A 21,615-nucleotide genomic window follows, 5' to 3' on the forward strand; every position below is an offset into this window, starting at 1 on the left:
TATGATCCAACTAAAAATGGTTAAGGTTGGCCCTCTATCTAGCAAGGTAACAATGGAGGATCCTGAATCAAAACCCAAGGTGAATCAGAATCTTTGCATGGATGCAAAACCAAGTGATGATAGAAAAACAACAATCCCAATATGCAACAGTAAAGATGAAAAGTGGGGGAGTGATAGTGGGCTCGGGCAACAGCAAGACATAAGTGGGATCAAGGAATATGAGCTACTAATATGGAATACCTCTAAGGGGAGCCGACTGACACACCACTTGGTGATCATCTACACAAAAACACTGACTTACCATCATTATGTTGAAAACCTTCCCTATTCTGCGCCCGTGTGAACCAATCAATGCTCCCCAGATCATGCACCAAACTTCCCTAACAATATTAAACCTTCCCACCCAAGTTACCCTTCCTACAAACTACCTTTGGAAGAAGATAACTAAAAAGTTGAACATATCCTCCCCAACACTCATGACCCCTCCTAAAATTGCACACTCAATCCGAAAATCAAACCAATGACCACTAAAACACAAAATACCATACCAACATGCTTCCCCTCCCAAAACATGTAGGGAACTAAAGCCAGATTAAACACAGAGCCCGTAATATTCACGAGACGACTGAATCGATCTCAATAAACCCTGGGGAAAGTTAGAAGGTAGTGACGACAAAAGGAAGAGGAAAGTATATGATGAAACAGATATTGACATAATACCCGATGAGGAGATTTCTTTAATGAAAAGATTTTGCAATCAGTAGATGGGGAATGAAGAGGAGATATCGGCTGAGGCTGCAAGTAGCCCCACTGAACGCTATGAAAATCTTGAGTTGGAACATCCAGGGGTTGGGTAACCTTTGGACTGTTCGACATCTTGCCCGACTGTTCACGAGCAACTGCCGAGAACTGATTTTTCTTATAGAATTGAGACTAAGTAGGAACAAGGTGAATGGTGTGAAGTGGCAGTTCCCAAATTACAATGTATTCGAACTAATGTAATTGGAAGATTAGTTGGTCTGATTCTTATGTGGGACAAGACGTGGAATGTCAGAATATTAACTTATATGAATCACTGTGTACATTTTGGTGTGGGTGACAGTTCAGGCAACCTAGCGTGGAGAGAAATTAAGGTCTATATGTGGCCTGAATAAACTAAAAAATGGAAAATATGGAGTCTAATCCATGAGCTTAGAATAAATGAAACCTTATCATGGCTATGTTTTGGAGATTTTAATGAGGTAATTACTCCTTGAAAAGAAAGGGGGGGGGGGGGGGGAACCGCTCAATGGAATGGTAAAAGCTTTTCAAAAATGCTTAAGCGACTGTGAATTATTTGATTTCAAATTTCAAGAGGCACAGTTCACGTGGTCAAATAGGCAAAAAGATGGAGGGGCTATATGGGAAAGATTGGGTCACTTTCGCCGGAATGTTGAGTGGGACGTGATATTCCCGCATTCGATTGTTAATCATCTGGTCTGAATCTGCTTAAACCACACATATATTCTCCTTGACTCCGATGGTATCTTAGTTACATGATAACGACCATTCCATTTTGAAGCAATGTGGATGGGGGATGAGTCATGTAAGACAGTAATTGAAAATGCCTGGAGAGACCCAGACTATACCAACAACTAAATAATGACCAAAATATCAAATTGCTCACAACATCTGAAGGTCTGAAACAGGGAACACTTTGGGCATGTGGGGTGCAAATTAAGAAATTTACAAATAGGCTTACTTCTCTTCAAGTTCGGGTCGGGTCGGAAGCTATGAAGAATGAGATAGGTGTGATGTCTAGCAGACTGTTGGAACTAAAAGAGTAAGAGTAAGTAATGTGGGAACAAAGATCCAAAGCATTATGGCTATCAACGAGAGACAGGAATACACTGTTTTTTTATGGAAGGGGAAACAACCTAAGGAAGGGCAATAATTTAGTCAAACTTCAATACACAGAGGCATGCGACATAAAGAGAATGATCTGGAAGATATTATTGTCTCCGTTTACTCAGACCTATTTCCCTCTGATGTGCCCTGAGCTAACGTTCCAAAGACTCACTAACGGATAAATGTACCCCATTGTTATTAAGTAATAATCTGGAGAAATTCAGGTATCAAATCCATATGATTTATACCGTAAGTACCGGACTACTCAGTTCTCGACCGTTATTTAGACGATGATAAGTTGATTAAATTTTTTTTCTATCTTAATCTACTCCTATGTTGATCCATAACACTTATAAATCCTAGGAATAAAATGGCAGTGGTACGATAAAATAAGTATCCAATCAATATTCAAATATAACTATGACTCGAATTAATATTATATAAACACGAAATAATTGAATTGACTTATCCTTCTTAAGTGCTTAACATGTGATTCCCTTGCAAGGCCCTAACTAACTCTAAGGGCTCAGGAACTCTTGTCTGTTACAGTTGTGTTGTTAATACCAACAGTCTCCGGTATAAATGGTCGTATTATACTCACAATATGAACCAACATTTAATATTTGGACTTTTGAATCATTCAATCAAACACGTAAACATAATAATAAAAAGAATCATAAACAGGGAAATGAAATCAAACTGAAACTTATATTAAAGATGATGAGAAATTGTCACAATCTTACAACCAATTTGAAATCCGTAGAAATCTTCTAAAGGTAACAAGAATAAAAAGGAAAGAATTCGCCTTTATGAAACCTAATGGCTCGAGCGGTCGTCGTTCTGAATTGGAGGTGGTACCTTGAGAACTTGTGGCTGGGTGGCAAATGAACAATGGCAGGAAGATTGTAGTTCAAATGTATCTCAAGGGGATAAGGAATTTACAAATATAAATTCTGGATGCGTTGGAATGAATATCCAAGGTCTTTAAGTAGGTAAAGAAAACAAATCATAACTATGAAATTCAAATAAAATACAACAACTAAAATATCTCTGGAGATTACAAGTTCGAATTGGGAGAAGAATCAGTCAAATTTGGTTGATTCATTAATTTCATGTAAGAGCAAGAAACAATAAATTGTTGCTCGAATGTTTTAGTTAGGCAAAATATAGGACACTTAGATTAGTAACTTGTGAAGTTCAGTGGTTTCTCTACATGCTTGATTTTATTGGAATTCAAGTTGTTTCTTTGCCTGCAATTTACATTACACATAATCCAACCTTCCACGAACAACTAAACATATTGAGTTGGACTATCATTTCATTTGCGATAAAGTTAAAGATGAGATGGTTCATTTACTTTCGGCTTCAGTTAGTGGCTATACTTACTAAACCATTACCCAACCAGTCTTTGAAGACATGGTTTCTAAACTTGATTTATACAACATATATCTTCTAGTTTGAGGGGATATTAGAAATACGATTTATATAGTTTAGGGACTAGTTAGTATTTTAGTTAAAAGTTTGCTCTTTAAGTTTGTTATTTACATTTAAATATAGTTTTCCTATATAAGAAAATGTGAAGTGTTTGTAAACTTTATTAATTATAGGCTTAATACATCAATCATTTGCTTCTTGAACTTATCCAAAAAGTTTGATTGGCCCCCTGAACTTTCAAAGTGTTTCGATGACCCCCTCAACCTGCATAAAATGTTCAGTTAGCCCCTTGAACTTACGTAAAATGTAATCAATTGATTATTCGGTCGCAAAAAAGTAAGTTAAATGCGGAAGATACATTGTACGAGTCTTACAAAAATTAAAACAACCAAAATTGGGGTATGCAGTTCTAATATTAGAGAAGATAAGTTGTATAGTTGAGCAAATAATAACTTCATTTTTAATTTATTTTTTAATTATGTAATAACATTCTAAGATGTGTGGAATACATCTTCCGCATTTAACTTACTTTTTTGAGATCGAGTGATCAATGGATTACATTTTACGCAAGTTCAGGGAGCTAACTGAATATTTTGTGCAAGTTCAGGGAGGCTATCGGAACACTTTGAAAGTTCAGAAGGTCAATTAAGCTTTTTAGACAAGTTCAGAAGACAAATGATATATGGCAAAAAGCATCCTGAGGTCCCTGATCTTTCATTGTTTGGTGCATTAAGCCCTCGATCTTTTATTTAGACACATTGAGCCCTTGATCTTTCACCATTTGGTGCATTAAGCCCTCGATCTTTCATTTAGACACATTGAGCCCTTGATCTTTCATATATGGGTGTATTAGGTCCTTCCATAAATCAATTAATATATAGGTTTATTAAGGGCATGTTTGGTGTGACAACAAATGATGTTCTAAAAATAACAAATTCTAAAATAAAAAATATATTATACAAATTAATAAAAATAATTTAAATAAAAAATAAAAAATTTATTGAACACAATAAAACCTTGTTTTTCGATAATTATGTTCTAAAAATAAAAATAATGTTAAAATTGAAGCACATTTTGTGGAATAAGAAGGGTAATTTTATCAATAACAAGTAACTACAAACAACTGTTCATGAAAAGAGCTTTTTGTGAAAAACTCCAAAATGTTGCAGTGTCCAGAGAAAATGCGAAACACTGCAGTTATATAAACCTAACCAAACATGCCCTTAATAAACCTATATATTAATTGATTTATGGAAGGGCCTAATACACCCATATATGAAAGATCAATGGCTCAATGTGTCTAAATGAAAGATCGAGGGCTTAATGCACCAAATGATGAAAGATCAGAGGCTTAATGTGTCTAAATAAAAGATCGAGGACTTAATACACCAAACAATGAAAGATCAGGGACCTCAGGATGCTTTTTGCCAATGATATATCAAGCCTTAATTCTATTATTGAAATACATTTTCTTCATATTTTCTTTCATTTTCTCCATCTTCATTTTCATTCATAAATTTTATCGAAAACAAAAGAACTAATCAGTATCGGAACTAATAAAGTATTTATCTTTTTATTAATTTGGTCAATAATGATAACACTTTTAGGCGAAAATTATGGGAATTATATGCCTACTTAGAGAAAAAATTAATTAATTAATTAATTAATTTGAGTGCATAGTTGACTTAGATTAGATAATTGGGTGGGTTTCCAACTTCTTAGGTGGACACAAAACCCACTTCTTCTTTTCTTTTTTTATAATTTTCAACTCATAAATATAAATGTATTCACTGTATTTGAATGTTGTCACAGTTGACCGTAGGACATTGAAGTCAAACAAGAGAATCAAGATCTAATTGAGTTAATAATTTTGGAATGTGAACCTGATTAATTTTCATGTGACTCTATTAATATGCTTTCAGATTAATCATAATTTAATGTCAATCTGATTATTTCTCATGTGTACTATTTCAATATATACTAGTTCTAATTGACTTAATAATTAAAATTTATTCATTGTATATATATCGATATCGTTGTATGAATCCTTTTATAATATAAAGAATTTATTTTTTTTGGTAGAAATATAAAGAATTTATTAGACAATTATAAAGATTTTTTTAATGAGAAATGTATATAACTTTATTAGATAAAAAAAAACACAACAAGTACAGTAAGGAAACAGTAAGGAATCAAATTTTACAAGGTTTACAACGAGATTTCTAATTTATAAATACTAATCCTTAAAATATATTAAAAGTATTGATTTTACTAGTTTGATATAATTCAAAATTATGACTTGACATAGTTATAAATAATTTTTAAAAGATGAATTTCTTTTCCAATTTTTTTAATTCTTAAAAACTGTCTGTTATCAAATGTAACAAAAAAAAATTATCTGAAATATTGTTGTGTTTGATATTTATTTACATTTTAAGCCTTTTTCATTATTATTTAGTTACATTTATTTTTTAACTTTTAATATGATAAATTACATTTTATTTTTAACAAGACTCAAATTAAGAGAGCCTTATTATTATTATTATTATTATTATTATTATTATTATTATTATTATTGACACCAAATTGGGAAAAAAATAGTATATATATTGTCAAAAATAAAACCAAAATTTTTACAATAACTTCATAATTTGATCAAATTAAAGTTTTAATAATTTTTACCGTTTAAAACATGGTCCGTCAATTCTGAATTCGCCACTGGTCAAACATTCTATTATAAATTTGCTCATGGATATATTAACAATTAAATAACTAAAAGTATTTTAGAAAACAAGAACTAGATTCCTAACATAAAACAAGTTGGTAAATGTAAAGATTTTAAACAAGGAATACAGTTATAAAAGCAAACAACAATTAGAAAAAAATAATAATAAAAGGAAAAAGTATGCAAAATAAATAATTGTTTGTAATAGGATAAAAGCAAACCCCACACTGGCAGCTTTCTTTAAATATTTACTAGATGTCAGGGGCGGAACCAGGGGGTTGGCCGGGGCTCGAGCCCCGGCTGGCCGCCCGAGAATTGAGAAAAAAAAATAGTAATGGTGTCTCGTAATATTTTGGAGTGAAATATATTGACTCTATATAGTATTATTTCAATATATAGAGGTAGATGAGATGGTTAAGCATGCTTGCTTTTATTTGAGAGGTCATGTGTTCAATTCCCTTTAACCTCATTTTTTTAAAAAGTTTTTATTTATTTTAATTTTATTTTTTTATAATTATAAAAACATGTTACCATTATTAATTAATTTAAATTGACTCTTTATTTTTATTTTTATTTTCATAACACTTTTGAATTCATTTTTAATATGTCTTTACCAATAATAAAAAAAATAAACATATTTAATATTCATTTTTATTATGTCTTTACCATTAAAAAAAAGTAAACATGTTTAATTTTCTATTAGTTCAATGCTAGTTTCTAAAAAAAATGATAACATTTTTAGAGTTTTAATGCGTTGGAGGCTAAAAAAATTTTGCCGAGCCCTAACAGGCTGGACTTTGAAAATATACCGTCAACTGCACAGTTAATTTCAATTTTTTTTTATGTTTTGAAATTTATTTTATGGATATGTTTGAGCCCCGGGTTATCCGGGTCCTAGTTCCGCCACTGCTAGATGTTATGATGCAAAATGGAGGATTTTTAATTCTATAGGTATAATTTATTATTCTGGGTAGTACGATAGGTAATTATAACATATAGTTCATATATAATACAGATTTGATGTTCTGCCATGCCCATGCCATGCCATGCCCATTATATACAGATTGTAGGCCATTCTTTCACTCGTCGGGATGTATATGAATTACATGCATGCATGACCTCATCTTCCTCGCATAATTCCATAATTTAAATTCAATTTTTTCTTTTGATAATTATGGTTGTCAATTTCTCATCGCTACATCCATAAATCAATTTCATAGGATTCCTTTAATGAAATTTGTCTAGCTAGTAAACAATTTGTCCGTATACTAGAGAAATTATCGTTATTTGATCCGTTATCTAATTGTCACTACCTGGATGCCACTTACTTAGCCGACCAAAATGACACGTGTCAGCTAGATGATAGCCACATGTCGTTTCAATCAGGTAGGTAGCTATCATTTTGGATATTTATAAAAGTTGACTAATGCTGACGTAAAAGTCATGTCATATTACATAATGAATACAATTTAGCTATAATAGAAGATTATTGAATGAAATTGGATAATAACGGGAATCATTTGAAAATTTTAAAAGTTTAGGAAAATATTATAATTTTGTGCTAGTTACATTATGCAAAGATATATGAAACCTAGACCTGTCCATAGGTCGGGTTGGATCGGCTCGGGCCAGACTTATCGGGATTTTAGGTAAAAATACTCAGTCCAAACCCAGCGAGCCCACTATTAATTTTGGCGGGCTCGAACCAGACTGGACCCGGGCTTAAAAATCAAATCTCAAACTCAACCTATATAAACTTACTTAAAAATATATACATAATTTTTAATTATAATAAGTAAAATTTATACTTAAAATTATATATTTAATATATAAATCAATAATTAATATTAATAGTTGGGCCGGACTGGATCAGCCCGTGATATTTTTATCAATCCCAACCCTACCGAAAAATAAACGGTTTTTAATAGATCTCGATCTATGATCAATTTTCATTGTCCAAGTCCGGTCCAATGGACACGGGCCTGGACGGGGCGGGTACTGAGCCATGTACATGTTTAATTTAAACCTATTTTTCTAACACGTTTTATATCTAGGTAGGCAAGTATCACACAAGTACCAAAATGAAGACTCTAGTCTAGGGTGATAGCAACTTGACATTTAAATGGTGACATCAACTTGACAACTCATATTTACTAATTAAACTCTAATTTTTAAAAGATTAAAGGAGAATATTAATTTCGATCCGCAAATTATTCATAATTTTTAATTTAAGCATTTGATTATATATTATTTAATTAAAATGAAGCTTTTTGTTTATAAATTTTAAAAATCATTCTCTGTGGTATTTCAGGATTTCATTTAAAAAAGCTTAACTTGGATAATAATTTTTTTAATTTTTATCTTATTATTATTAATTTTTTGTTTTTTTTTTTTTTTTTTGATGAAAATGCATATATCTTCATTAGATATGAAAAGAAAAAGTACAACAAGAAATGGAAAAGGTAAAAAACCTTACAAAATCCACAACGGGACGAAAATGGCTACAAAGAGCATAAAAAGCCATAAAATGTACAAAAACCACGAAAAAACAAAAAAAAACATATACTTCATTGAAATCCAAATCCGCAGAAAAACAACTGCAATCGAATCTTCATCGTGTAGGTCTTTCCGAATATTCGGATCTGAGTCATCTTCATCGTGTAGGTCTTTCCGAATATTCGGATCTGAGTCATTTCGTTTGTTGCAACCACGTAGATATATTGATCCACGTATAAAATAAATCGTTTCTGCTCTCGCTAAATCCGAAAAAGGTATAAATAGTAGAATAATGGAGAACAGATACAATTCAAACGGATAAAGAGATCCAATAAAATATATAAACACTGACCGAAAAGAAATACAATAAAGAAAATTTACAATAAACCTAACTCATTGAGAGGAGGAGGAAGAAGGAACTTCCTTCTTCCTCCTTAACGTAGATCTACAAAAGAGAGAAAAAACTTAAAGACCTTGACTGGAAGAAGAAAGCAAGAATGAGGGAAAGTTTTTTTTCAGAGAGTAGTTCTCTAAAGATAATTCGAGAAACCCTCCCTTAAACACTTCGATAATAATATTACTATACAGCAATATATTAAGTTTCGTAAAAAAATATTTTTTTTTTAGATATTTTATGTGGATTACTATATCCAGCCCCAATTTCACACTTCCAGTCCCGGAAAAAGACGTAACCGCCATTTAACCAAAAACTGAAAATTCCAAACCCTCCCAAACTCTCTCAAAGTCTCCCAAATACATTTTGATCTGAATCAAAGACAACACGTTTGATGGAGGGCAATTTGTTATCACCGGGAAGAGATTGGAGTGATGCTGTGTCTGAAGTCGATGTATTTTTCCGATTGAACTTCCTTTGATTTCTGTAATTTGATTTAAAAAAAATAGCTGGTTCGGCACTCGGGCGTGTGAGCATCACGCCCCACCATGTGGTGGGGCGTGTGAGCATCACGCCCCACCATGTGGTGGGGCGTGATAGCCACATGCCCCACCATGAGGTGGGACGTGATGTTCATACGTCCCACCACATGGTGGGGCGTGATGCTCACACGCCCCACCGCATAGTGAGGCGTGATACTCATACGCCCCACCACATGATGGGGCGTGATGCTCACACGTCCGAGCATATTTATGGTTGCTTTTTCGGATTTAGACACCGAAACGCTGTAGAAATGTCACGTTTTGGAATGTAATGTTCGTTATTTATCATTTACATGAAGTTTCGTGGGAAGAATTTGACAGAAACGGCATCGATTACAGTTCACATTTTTTTCGCAAACAAACGTTTCAAACATATCATGAAGCTGTTAACTGGGCAAAACAGACGGCAATTAGGATCGGGTTCGAGTCAACCACAGCGTCGCACAAGACTGGGGGCAAGTCAAAGTGGATATTGGTTAAATGTGCTCGTGGTGTTAATAATTATAAAAGGAAAAAGGATATGGATATGGATGTTATACTACGGAGGAATACAAAAACAAAGTACTGTGGTTGCAAATTCCAGATAAAGGTTATGGAAATCGCTGAATTAGGCGGTTGGGTGGTGAATGGGATTCCTGGAGATAGAGGACAACACTGTCATCAGTTGGCTGTATATCGTCAGGGCTACAGACAGATGAGCGGACTAAGCCCGGGTTCCAAAAAACTTGTTCGTGAAATGAGTTCAGCTCAAGCTAAGCCTTGTACTATTTTTGCTACAATCAAAGAAAAACATCCGGAGGATTTCCCGACATAAAGGCATATCTATAATTACAGGGAGAAAATCAGGACTGAGAGCTTTGAGGGTCGGGATGTAATCGATCAGTTTTACCGGCTTACTATAGATAAAGAATATGTACATTGGACGCAAGCGGTGCCGGACAGCAATGTCGTGACTCACTTATTTATGGCACATCCAATATCGATCACACTGTTCCGATCTTATTACTTGTTTGTTTGTATGGATTCAACATATAAAACAAACAAGTATAAGATGCCATTCTTTGAGATCATTGGAATGACGCCTTCAAACAAAAACTTCTTGATCGCCTATGCAATCATAAAGGATGAAACTGAGGGAAGTTATATGTGGGTGTTACAAAAATTGAAGCTTTTGCTCCAACCTGATGTGCATCCGACAGCCATTACTACAGACCGGGAGTTAGGACTGATGCGGCCGGTTCGTGAGGTATTTCCTCATAGTTATCATTTATTGTGCACATGGCATATTAATAAAGATGTGGAGGATAGAGTAGGCAAGTTGTGTGGAGTGAATAGTTTTGGTGAAGCTTTTAAGAATTCCAAATGGAAATGTATAATTGAAGCCCCGACAGTAGCCGAATAATGCCATGAAGGATACTACTGCCAACTGGCCTCGTGTGATAGAGTACGTGGAGACCACATGGCTAGTGCATAAAGAGAAGTTTTGTCGAGCATGGACGAACAAGGTGTTGCACTTAGGAAACACCACAACCTGTCGAGTGGAGAGTTCACATGCACAGTTGAAACAGTGGTTGAATTCATCTACTGGTGCACTCGATACAGTATGGGCGAAGGTGCACAAGGACATTGAGGCTCAGATCGAGGCGATCAAGTAAGACATTTATTCTGTTATTTGCTTTAATCTTTTAAAATTTAATACATTAGTTTTGTAATCCTTCACTGTATATAATCAGATACTCACTCGAGGACTCGAGAAGAAGAGCTGCGGTGAATCACTGTGGAGCACCTTTCAAGTATCTCGACTTACACGTTTCACATTACTGCTTGGCTGTACTAAATGATGAGCTCAAGCGTATGCACGGATTGAGTATGGATGTGGTAAGTGAATGCGGATGCGTGTTGCCCATGACTCATGGCATTCCGTGTGCATGTGAGCTTAAAACATATATTGACACAGATGAATCAGTCTGTGCTGACCGCATCCATCCTTTTTGGAGATCTCTTGCGTTTGAAGGGTTGAGTGACATACCAGTTACTGCTCCAGTATATGCTGACGGGTCTGAGGATCACCGGTTTTTTCACTCTCTTGTGGAAAAGGTTGAAAAATTAGATCCTTCAATGGTGCGTAGCATATCGATGATGATTCATGATCAGATAAACCCGGAACAAAGTGGCTTCAAAGAACTTGAAGTCAAAAACACTGTTAGGGGTAGACCAAAGGGAAATTCATCAACGAAACGAAATCCGAGTGCATGGGAGTATAGTCAACGAGGTCGAGCACGGTCATCAGGTTTGAGGAGTAGTCGTAGTCGAGGCCGTTCCTCATTCTCATCTGTGCATAACAACCAGATGCCGGGCATATTTTATTTTATTAATATATATGTTGAAGTTAAAGTAAATATATTTTTTGTTGATGAATTTCATATATTAATATTTTCAGTCGGATTTGATGCGGATATCGCCGGTTACCACCATTTACATCGGGTTCAAGGTCTCATCGTACCATTTATTACTGGATTCCATGATGTTGTAGCAAATGGTAACTGTGGATTTCGTGTTTTAGCCGATGCCATCACCTATAACCAAGAGGAGTGGAAGATGATGAGAGTGCTCATAGAGAATGAGATGCGGGCAAACCGTGATCTGTATGCGCCAGTGTACGGGAACGGATTTGATGCTGCCCTCACACATATTAAATGGGCAGGAGCGGGTTGTGGTGAGTCCCACTAGATGGTGAGTCCGGATGACTTATATGCTGCTGTATCTGTATTGAATGCAATAATATTCCTTTTTACTACACAACAGTTAGGATGCTGCACTATACTGCCGATGCGTTCGGACGATGGAAGACCACCAGAGCGAGAGAATGTGATTTATCATTTGGGGAGTTATCATCACTACATACGTCTTTATTTACATCCTACGTTTCTAGTGCCTCCCATTGCCACCCAATGGCGTATATTTCGTCATCCGAGTGTTCGTCACTTGGAGAATCTATACGCTGAAAGGAGAGAGGCTTGGACTAGATTATATTAGTTTTATATGTTGTGATTAATAATATTTATTAATTAACTCATATTATTGTTACTGATTTTAGGACTAAATTGTATGGTATTTTTAGGTTTTAAGTACAATTCTGTAGTTACGGGTTTAACGGCCTATTTACGGGTTTAAAACGCTATTTTTTTGCCAGTCTGACACGCGGGCGTGTGGCGATCACGCCTCACCGCGTGGTCGGGCGTGATAGACACACGCCTGACTGCGTGGTCGGACGTGATAACCAATTGCCGACCTTACGGTGAGGCGTGTGGATATCACGCCCGACCACGCGGTGAGGCGTGTTGCTATCACGCCCGACCACGTGGTGAGGCGTGATATCCACACGCTCGCGTGTCGGATTGGCAAAAAAAAAGGATTTTCCCTCCCCAAAACCCATGAAATGGCATTTTCGTCCTTTCACTGGGTTAGGGGTGGGAAATTAGGGGTGGGTTTAACAACACCCTATTTTATTCATTTATTAATGTTTGAAAATCTAAAAATTTACGATCTACAAAAATCTTGAAGAAAACAAATCAAAAGAAAATTACAAATTGTCAATCTAAAATATTTAAAAGCAAAAAAAACATTTGAAATTAGAAATTCATTTTTCAAATTCTTTTATAAAATACTGAAATTTAAATTATTTTCAATATTTGATTCTGAGAAAGATAAGGATAAAAGCAAATAGAGCTAAAATATTTGTTACAAAATTTCTTTTTAGGAGATATTTATGCATGTAATGAATAGTCATTTAAAATATCTTTGTAAGAAAAAATAAAAAATAAAATATCTTTTTAATGAATAAGATCTAAATTTTTTTTTTGTAATATTTAGCTTTAAGGTATAAAATGGTAAAAAATTCTTTCTAATAATATTAATTTTATTTAAATTAAATAGAAATTTTGATCAAACTGATTTCATGTTATTTAAGCTTTTTACTGAAAAATATTTAACCTGTTATTTAATCGTCACATCAAACATTTAAAAGATAAATTATATCTGAAAGAAAAATCCTCATCAGACCCGGATGTGATTCGAACCCATGACCTTCCAAGGCATAGGTAACCTCTCAACCACTAGGCCAAGAGCTTCACCACATTTACTATATGTTACTAGTAATGCAATTATAAACAATCTGTTAAAATATTAACTATATTTGTCTCATATAAATTATTATATAAAATTGTCTAAAATATTTACTATGCTATTAACACATTTATAAATAACCTACCAAAATACACGAACTTGTTTCAGTTTATCGATATATTTATCTAAAATGCCCAATATGACGGTCAAATAACGGTTAAATCAGCTCGTTCAACTTTTTTTTCTTTTATTACAAAGGAAGGCTAATAAAAAAAACTAAAAAAACAACAAAAGCCAAAAAAGAAGAAGGCTAGTTTAGAATAACACGACTGAGACTGAAACCACACCTATTTTCAAATAAAATATCAAAAAGGTTCGTATGAGGCTCATTACACTTATTATGACTCAGAAGAAAAGAACTTGCGAAGTTCGTCATCCAGTCAGCTGCTTTATTACTTCAAAAACTTTCATTAGGCATGAGCAAAATTAATATTACATAGAAACGTTAAGAGTAAAATTTCGTATGTTATGAGTAAATTTACACTTTTTAAATAACAATGGTTAATTATACATGTTGACCTCCATATAAAATTTAATTTCTTAACATCAAGATCATTCAACTTTGAATTTTGTTTTTCTTGTAGTATTTTTGTCCAAAATAAAATGACACATGAAAAACAAACACTCTAGATTTTTACACGTGAATTAAAAAAAACCTTACTTTAATAGGTTTTGCTGATGTGAAAAATCGGAAGGTGCGTGATGAATGAGATTGATTGAGTTTAGTCAACTGGCATGTATTTTTCTATAATCCATGTAATAAAATAAGTGTTACGTGCTATCCATAGTCTTTTCCAATTAATGTTATTGACAAAATTTGAGTAAAAAATTCATTAGAAGAGAAATTAAATGTAAAATTTAATGATTTTTTATAAGAAATTAAGTTTTATGGTTTTTTTTTTTTTTTTTTTGAGAATTATGAATATTAATGTTATTGACAAAATTTGAGTAAAAAATTCATTAGAAGAGAAATTAAATGTAAAATTTAATGATTTTTTTATAAGAAATTAAGTTTTATGATATTAGTTTGTATTTTTTTTTTTTTTGAGAATTATGAATATAAGAAAACCAAAAAATGAGATATTCTTTTAAAAGAATACAAATGTGATATTCAAAATCTTGTCCTTTGTTTTTTTTTTTTTTTTGTATCATTTGGTTATATTTATTTTTGGACATTTGTTTGTCGGTATGACATTTAATACATTTTGAACAAAAAAAATACTTCATCCGTTTCATATTACATATCTTTTTAGAGAGTTGTATAAAAATTAAGAATATTGCAAAAAAAAAAAGACATTGTTGCCTTTTATTTATTGATTCCAATATTTATTTATTCTATAATAAGTCCGTTATTCTAATTAATTTCCGTAAACCCGCGTTTTATAGCAGAAAAAAAAAGATAATTTAACGTGTATTTATCATATAAAATGATATGTAATATAAAACAAAAAAAATCTCTAGAAATACATGTAATATGAAACGGAGGTAATATTTTTTTTAACTAAAAAATATTTTATTTTTTATTACATGTCACAATTTTGATATGTGATATGCACATATGAAAATTGTTTTATTTTTTTTACGTAGGTTTAATAATTAAATAAGAAAATCCATATAGAAGAAAAATAAAACAATTATTATGTGTAAAATATTGTTATATAATAAAAGTTAATTATTTTTTCATTCAAAATAACTTAATATCATTTATATTAGGCAGAATACATCACTAGCTCCCTGAACTTGTTCAAAATAGTAAATTGGTTCCCTGAACTTTGTAAATGTTTCACCAGCTCCCTAAACTTGCTTATTTCATATCACCAGCTCCCTAAATTTGTCCATATAAGTAGATTAGCTTCCTGAACTTTGCAAGTGTCTCACCAACTCCCCAAACTTGCTTATTCTATAACAACTAAATACAAAAACCATAATGCTAACTTTCGATCCTCATCCATTCAATCTCTCAAACCTGCAAAATTAACTCTTATAATAGGTTGAAAGGTAGGAGAAGCAAAAAATTACCTCTCAAATAGATGAAGACGTATTTTTAGAATTTAGGTTTAATAAGTTTTTGTATTTAGTTGTTACAGAATAAACAAGTTTCGAGAGTTGGTAATATAAAATAAACAAGTTTATAGAAAACTGATGAGACACTTGTAAAGTTCAGAAAGCCAATTTACTATTTTGTACAAGTTCAGGAAGATAGTGATGTATTAGTTCGTTTATATTAAAATTTGGTGGATTCTTTTTTAAAAGAAGGGATTAAAAAAGGAATTGCCACGTCAGTCCAAAAATGTAGACAGACAGAAGACAGTCTGCTCAAAAAATTCTCGTGATATAATTTTGTTTTTTAATCTCGTGAATCTCTTGAAATAAAAAATTCCGCGTTTACGGCACCACCGGCGACAAGGAGCTTTAATCCCATGTTACACACTTAGATAGAACCGGTCTACACGCAGCAGACATGTCACGATGTCGGTCCACCGACAGACCGACGCGGCATCTCTGGCCCACACTTAAAGAAAACTGAATAGTAAGTGTTGATGGATAGAGTAGAGTATAGTGGCATGTGAGGTTTCTCTTTCTCGAAAGAAATGTAAAATTACATCATTCTCTCTAACTAATTCTTTAATGACGTTGATGTCTACCCTTTTTCTTTCTTTTACGTCTTCCTACCCAAAATATGTAAATCTATCAAATACGCCCTGCCCTCTCTCCTATTACTATTTTTCAATTTTCATGCCTAAGGACTACGGATGTAAACGGGGCGCGCCGGAGCGTGCCAGAGAATACATTTTTTTATTTCTGTCCCCAAATTAGTTGGGGATTCTCTGTTTCCGTCCCCGTGAGTTATATGGGGATAGATTTATTCTCATCCCCATTTTATAGGGATCCTTATTGGGATTTCCCGTCCCCATCGAGATGGGGTCACCAATGGGGACGGAGAATCTCCATCCATTTTACATCCCTACTCACGACTCATCATGCTCTCGTTAATTCTATACTTATTAGCAATAATAAGTTATAGATAGAAAAAAAAATTACTTTTAACATATATAAAATGGTGCAATTTTATCTCTAAAGTTGGTAACTAAAAGCAATTCTACTCTTAAACGTTGGTAAGTTGAGTCAATTTTAGACAGTATTATAAAATACAGATACTTTGTTCCTTATTCTGCACCAATTGCACGTAAGTTGATTCTTAAAAAAATCATAATAGAATTGGAGATTAATATTTTTAAATTCGTTGATATATTTGAATTTTTTTGTCTAACTCGTACAAAATATAGTATATATTTTTATTTTTATTTTAATTTCATGTTTGATCATATGTTTGTGATCTCTTATTAATGAGTAATAAAATGACACAAATGTGAAGTAATGATAAGATTCAAAACCGAAAAGACAATTTGATGAATAATTTCTCCAATTATCTAAACTTGTCAATATTAGGGATAAAATTGCTCTTCATTGTTAATATTAAGGGTAAAATTGTACCATTTTAGACGTTAGTGATAAAATTTGTTACAACTCGGTTTTCAGACGTGTTAGTTTTAATCGTAAACTAACAAAGATGTTATTCTCTAACTAAACTAGAATGAGTGAATCCCGGATTTACGACCTAAATTCGTAAGAAAATCATAGATTCTCCCATTGTTGAAGGTCAAAAACTTTAACCAAGTTTCAATGAAGAAGATGATAAAATTGTATTTGATAAAGTTGAATATCCTTACAAATCAAAGAGCTTATATAGCTCAACAAAAAGAAATGTAAAAGACTAAAAAGTCTAACTAGGGTTACAATTAATAAAGAGGGATAAGGGGTAGAGTAGGAAGAAAATACCAAAATGGCATTTAGGAAATTAAATCCAAAGTACAAATAATAAGGTTAAATGCCATAGTATGTATTTAAGGGATGTAAGTAATTGTGGCAGTCTTGGTCCTCTTGTCCCCTAACCTTGTGCGTCTTTTTCTTGTTGGTTGAAAAGCTGATTCATCGTTGCTAAAGATTAATATTCTGTCGCAGAAAAGAATCACATCGTCACCAAAGATGGAGCCACTTCGCAGAGCTCCCAAACTTGAAGCTTGGGATAGGAACATCCCCACACGGCGTGTGGGACATGTCACACGTCGTGTGGAGGTAATTCTCGCCAATTTTGGTCTTTGCCCTAACTGGCCGATCCGGCCTTGTGTCTCGTCCGATTCACCGATTCCTTTTGCCGTGACTCGAACCCTTGAGGAAATGCTCCGCATCAAAATTGCTCCTAAATATAAACGTTAGGAGTATTTTTGCACATTATACCTAAAAAATTTAAAACAATAATAATATAATTAATCTAAAATTATAAAAATAATGAGAATTATAACACACTATATAACATACTGATAAATCATGGACGACTTGAATACCAAATTGAAATATGGCTTCTCGGGTCAACTTCCTTTTGGCGGTCCGAATTGTTTTTCTTCCTAAGACGTTTCAAAAGTTCTCTACACAATGTCTTCTTCTTAATTTCAAAGAGACATATACCGACAGAGCTTTTTTGAAAAAATTTGTTATGTCTAGATTTTTTTTCATTTAATTTTTCCTTCTTTAGTCATCTGTTCGTGTTTGTTTCCGACGGTTATTTTTTTGTAGAAATTTAGAGTTCGCACGACGTTATTGGTGTATCAAGTGAGACAATTACCAACTGCAGTTGTTGGTGTATCAAGTGAGACAATTACCAACTGCAGCAAAATCTGTCCTAAGGAAACTAATTTTTCCAGCCTTAATTCTATATGCTTTTGTTTATCCAATTCTCCGAATTGGAATATATCGATTGTATTGTAATTTTTGTTATTTCTATAATTTCATATTATTCTTCTTTTATTTTATTTTTTTATTTTTAGCTTTACGGATTGATTGTTGCTAACAATCTCAAGACAAAAGTTTTTTCTTTCTAAAGCGGCGGACAAGGATACATTAATCGCCTTGACTAAGGAATTTTAATGTACTATTTTCAAACTTATTACAAATACAATAAAAATGATTTTTTTATTAAACAAATTATTATTTTGATTCTAACGTAGTATGTTTCTATGTAATAAAATAGTTGAAATTGTGCTTGAAGATGCTGCTAGTTTTCAGAATAGGTCTAATTCATGGAATAAGAACATGGTCACTCTTGAGGCACCACATTTAACCTTACCAGTGACAACACTTATAAACCACAACGAAAGGCAAAAAAACTTACCAGTGTGAATTTCAGAATGCGACAACATTAAATATTGTTTTACTTGATTGTGCTCAACTTGACTATGTTTTCGAAGGATGATCCTCTTGTTGTAGGATGAGGTAGCTGTCCATTAATGAACTAAAATACTCTCCATTCATTAATTAAAACAAGAATAAAATAATTAGTGTCAAACTTATTAATGCGTAAAATAGAAAAAAAAATGTATTAAAAACTAAACTTGATAAATAACATGAAATAAGAAAATCTGGTTAAATGTAACAATTATTTTGAAATGAAGCGAGTAACATTTACTTATATCTAGCTTGCACAATTACACAAAAGATACTAGAACGATTTACATGATGATATTTAACATGTTAGTATACGCTTATTTTAAGTAACTTATGTTTTAATTAGACATAATACATCCACACCCTAATCTTTTCAAGTTATCCAAAAACTCCAACTGACCTCTTGAACTTCAGAACGCCATAACTAACACTCTCAACTTGTTTATTTGAAACAAATAGCCCTTTAAATGCCACGCAACAATGCTTGATTGGTACTTCAAAATGTTACAACTTACAACTAACCCCCTACTATCATGCGTGGCTAATCACATGATGTCACATAACATTTAAGGGATTATTTGTTACAAATAAGCAAGTTGTGAGATTAATTGTAATGCTTTGAAATTCAGGGATCAGTTAGAGTTTTTAGACAATCTGAAGAGGCTAAAGATGTATTAGGCCTTTAATTTTTGGGCTAATTACAAATCTAGCTCAATTAAGAGGGGTCTTTTATATATCTAACCTACTTTGCTTCCATCTTACCAAATTAGACACTTTCAACCATTTTGGACAAAATTATCCTTAGTTCTATTCAATCATCGATCTACTTCTGATTCTTCTTCTTCTTCTTCCGCTTCTTCTTGTTCTTGTTCTTGTTCTTGTTCTTCTTCTTCGTTTCAACTTCTTTCTTCGGTTCATCTTCTTCAATTTCTGATACCAATTATTAGCGATTTTTGAGATTATTGACGTATTATGTTCAATTTCCCGTAGAAATGGTATATTTTTAGCTTATACGATTGCTTTTCTCGTTGGTCTTGCCTCTTTCTTCATCTGTAATGGTATCGTTTCAATTTCCTCTATTTTCCACAATTTTTCTCAATTTTCCTCCATTGTTGTCGCATTTGTGACGAAATTTGTCGCAATTCGTCACAAATGCGACAAGAGATGTCGCATTTCGTCACAAATGCGACAATAGTTGTCGCATTTCGTCGAAATGTGATGAAATGCGACAATTGTCGTATTTCGTCACAAATGCGACAAGAGTTGTCGCATTTGCGACGAAATGCGACAACGGTTGTCGCATTTGTGACGAAATGCGACAAATTTCGTCACAAATGCGACAGCAATGGAGGAAAATTGAGAAAAATTGTGGAAAATAGAGGAAATTGAAACAATACCATTGCAGATGAAGAAATAGGCAAGACCAATGAGAAAAGCAAGCGTATAAGATAAAAAACATACAATTTCTATGGAAAATTGAACATAATACGTCAATAATCTCAAAAATCGCTAATGATTGGTATCAGAAATTGAAGAAGATGAACCGAAGAAGAAGTTGAAACGAAGAAGCGGAAGAAGAAGAAGAAGAAGAAGAAGAAGAAGCGGAAGAAGTAGAACGATGATTGAATAGAACTAAGGTTAATTTTGTCCAAAATGGTTGAAAGTGTCTAATTTGATAAGATGGAAGCAAAGTGGGTTAGATATGTAAAAGACCCCTCTTAATTGGGCTAAATTTGTAATTAGCCCTTAATTTTTTTTCTTTGAAAATATTAGGCCTTTAAATTATTTATTACTACTACTATTTTACAACATTGAGGATTTTTTTTTTAATTTATCATTAAAAAATCAGTAGTTTAATTAATGAAATTATAAAACAAGATCTTAATTAAGAGTAGGGGTGTTCAAAAACCGAACCGAACCGAAATAACCGACCGAACCGATGAATTTCGGTTTTTTCGGTTCGGTTTTCGGTCTATTCGGTTCGGTTTCGGTTTTAAATATTTAACAATATCGGTAATATCGGTCGGTTCGGTTTTTATGACAAAATAACCGAATTAACCGAACCGACCGAAATAGAGAATAATTAGATTTATAATTTAGGTAGAGACTTTATATGACCTAGACTTTGCATTTTCCTCTGACCATCCAAAGAACAAAGAACGTAACTATTTATAAATTTTTTTATTAATGTTAAGTCTAATACATTAATATTATTCTACTAAGAAAAATACATTAATACTGTTCAAACATTGTACTAATACTGATCAAATCAATAACATTAGTTCAAATTATGGTTGTAATGCGAATTGTGGTCGTAGAAGGTTTGTAATTACATTTTAATAAAGTTTTATTTTTAATTTTCAAACTTTGCATAAATTTTATGTTTTATACCACCTGCGTAACTATTTTTTAGACTTTAGATTAAACTAAATTAATTAAAACTTATAAATATTTATTTATTTTTTATTTTAACTAGTTAGCATGTGTTAAAACCGAAAACCGAACCGAACCGACCGAAATAATCAGTTCGGTTCGGTTCGGTTTACTAATATTATTCGGTTAGGTTCGGTTCTTATTTTAGATGTTATTTGGTTTTCGGTTATTTCGGTTCGATTCGGTTTTTAAACCGAACCGACCTATGCACACCCCTAATTAAGAGCCCCTTTTTT

Source organism: Euphorbia lathyris, chromosome 7 (genome assembly GCF_963576675.1).
Source record: "Euphorbia lathyris chromosome 7, ddEupLath1.1, whole genome shotgun sequence".
NCBI classification, from domain to species: domain Eukaryota; kingdom Viridiplantae; phylum Streptophyta; class Magnoliopsida; order Malpighiales; family Euphorbiaceae; genus Euphorbia; species Euphorbia lathyris.